The sequence below is a fragment of the Glycine max genome, chromosome 19 (genome assembly GCF_000004515.6).
Source record: "Glycine max cultivar Williams 82 chromosome 19, Glycine_max_v4.0, whole genome shotgun sequence".
NCBI classification, from domain to species: domain Eukaryota; kingdom Viridiplantae; phylum Streptophyta; class Magnoliopsida; order Fabales; family Fabaceae; genus Glycine; species Glycine max.
This window is the reverse complement of record NC_038255.2, coordinates 19,152,293-19,155,400: the sequence shown is the minus strand read 5'-3', so window position 1 is coordinate 19,155,400 and position 3,108 is coordinate 19,152,293.

Below are 3,108 nucleotides of genomic sequence, written 5' to 3'. Positions count from 1 at the left end.
TGTTTAAGTATTTTATTAATAATGTAATATAATATTCTTCTATAAATAAATTGTTAAACAAAAAGTCTTATCATTTTTAATTAAATCTAATGACATAAACAAACTAATTATATTTAGTAATATAATTTTATTAAAAAAATTATATTAGAAAATTCAGATTTTAAATAAAAATATTCACCTAAAAAATGTGTTAAGTAAATTAAATAATAAAACAAAAACAATTATATTTAATAATATCATTTTCTTTAAAATAAAATAAAAACAAAATTATAAAATTTAATTTAACAAATAAGTAATTTTAAAACCAATGAAAAAAATTATATAATATAATATTTATATTTTATAATATTTTAAATTTAAAAAAAAAACAAAAAGAAGAGAGAGTGTATTCACATTCATTTGAGTTTGCAGCTGTCCGATCTCTTTGGCCATGTTCATTTTAAAAGTGGTGTGAATCAAAGCACAAAGTCTAAAGTAGTATAGATTGGGAATTAAATTGCAAAGTGGTGTATATTGAGAAAAAATCCGAAGAGAGAAAGTGTATTCACGGAAAAAAAAAAAAAACCTCAAGTTAATTTGATCTAAATTAATATTATACTATCAAACTTAGTTAAATTTAAAATGTGTCATGCATTTAAAAGATATAAACTTCACTTTGTGACAATCCATTAATAATTATGAAACTTGAGTTATGAAAACTAAAATCAGAAGACAATAATATTTAAAAGGCTTTGAATTTTATTTTATACTTTTTTAAAACCTGTGAATAAATTTAATAATAAATAGTATTAAATTTAATATATGTATATTTTATATTAAATGAAATTTTACTTTACATTTTAAAAAGGATAAATATTTTAGAAATTAATGAAAAGAAAAGTAAAAATAGTAATCACAAGAACAATTATCATAAATAAAAGTGAATGAAATTTTACACAATGTTTTAAAAAATAAACATTATTTTAAAAATTAATCATAAGGAAGTAAAAGTAAAAATAGTTAAATAGATAATTGATCATTCTTAAATTAATTCTACATTATTTCTTATTTTGTTAATTTTCTCTATTTTTATTTAATAAACATATCAAAGATAATTATTACAAAAATGATAAATCATTATTTTAAAAATTAATCATAAGAAAACAAAAATTAAAAAATTAATCATAACAAAAATAATCCTTCATTAATATTATATCAATATTGCCATATCCTAATTTCGTCTAGGGACTATTGTTCATTGACCTTTTGATCCTTGCTAGTCGGCTTACGGTGTTGAACGCTATTTATAGTGAGAATCATTCAGTGTTTTGATCAAGAATGCGAAAAATACCAAAAGGGGGGGCAAAAGGGTCTTTTCCTTGGTTTTCCTGGGCCCTAGCTCACCCAGGCTCGCCTGGGCCACCAAATAACTTCATGGTGAAAAAACCAACTTGCCTGGGCGAGCTGCCTTTCCCCAAGTGCCCATTTTCCTATAAATAGGCGTGCTATGGAGGCTGAGGAAGGGTTCCAAGGTCTAAAGAGTGAGGGAATTAAGAGAAAGAAGAGGAAACGATGTCGAGGTGCTACCGAATCGCGACCGCGATCATTCCTTACTACGTTTCTTGTTCTGCGTTCTTCATGCGACCGTCGGTTAGTTTTATTTTTGAGTTTTGAATGTGATCTATGTACCCTTAGGGCCCCCCCTTGTTATATTGCACATTCATCTTCTCCATTTATCATTGGCGATCTCGTTTTTCTTTGTAAAGTTCAATCTTAACCGATCACTAGTGTTGTAAAGTTGTCTTTAAAAAGATTGAAAGTTAATAAACAAAACCAAGATAAAACCAACGAGTGAATAGACAATTTAGTCCCTGAGATTGTACCCATTTTGCATATTAGTCCCTAACTTAATATTAAATTCAAAATAGTCTCTATCTTTGCAAAAGTGTTGCAAAATAGTCCTTCCGTTAAATTTTAAAGTAACGCCGTTAGTAAGGTCAATTTTAGTGCCACATGGACTATCCAACGTGGCATTAAGGGATGACGTGGCATGACACGTGGACGTGCCTCCTAAAAGATGCCACGTCATTTGATGATAACAAAACGAGTAAATAGGCAATTTAGTCCCTAACTTTGTACCCTGTTGCATATTAGTCTCTAACTTAATGAAAAATTCAAAATAGTCCCTATCTTTTGCATAAGTGTTGCAAAATAGTCCCTAACTTAAAAGATGCCGGAAATCGTGCTTAAAGTGTCCATGCATTGCAAAGGTTGTGCCTAACACGATTTCTGGCAGCGCAAATTCCTCCTTGGATTCCTTGTCATCTTTTGATTCCTCTGGTTTTTTCTCTTCTTCTTTCTTTTCTTCTTCATTTTCTTTTTTCTCTTCCACTTTGTTTTCCTCTGGTTTTTTCTCTTCCTATTCAAAACACACAAAAAAAATCAGAACCCGGAATGATATATTGATAGTAATTGAAGAAAAAAAAAAGAGGAAAAAAGAATGGTTATGCAGACCTCGCCCATTGGTGTTGACGGCTACAGAGATAAGGTTGTTGTTGTGGATTTTTGGTTCTTTTTATTTGTGCAAGTGTGTGTGGGTTCTTTTTCGTATATATGCCTCAATTGGTTCAGAACCATCAAATTTGAAGAAGTCACTCATTCTATCATCATCAAATGATGTGGCCTAAAATTGACCTCACTAACAACATTACTTTAAAATTTAACCAAAGGACTATTTTGCAATACTTATGCAAAAGATAGGGACTATTTTGAATTTTTCATTAAGTTAGGGACTAATATGCAACGAGGGTACAAAGTCAGGGACTAAATTTCCTATTTACTCGTTTTGTTATCATCAAATGACGTGACATCTTTTAAGAAGCACGTCCACGTGTCATGCCACGTCATCCTTTAGTGTCATGTTGGATAGTCCACGTGGCACTAAAGTTGACCTCATTAACGGTGTTACTTTAAAATTTAACGGAATGACTATTTTGCAACACTTTTGCAAAGATAGGGACTATTTTGAATTTAATATTAAGTTAGGGACTAATATGCAAAATGGGTACAATCTCAGGGACTAAATTGCCTATTCACTCTAAAACCAACTCATAAATAACTTTTTTTTTT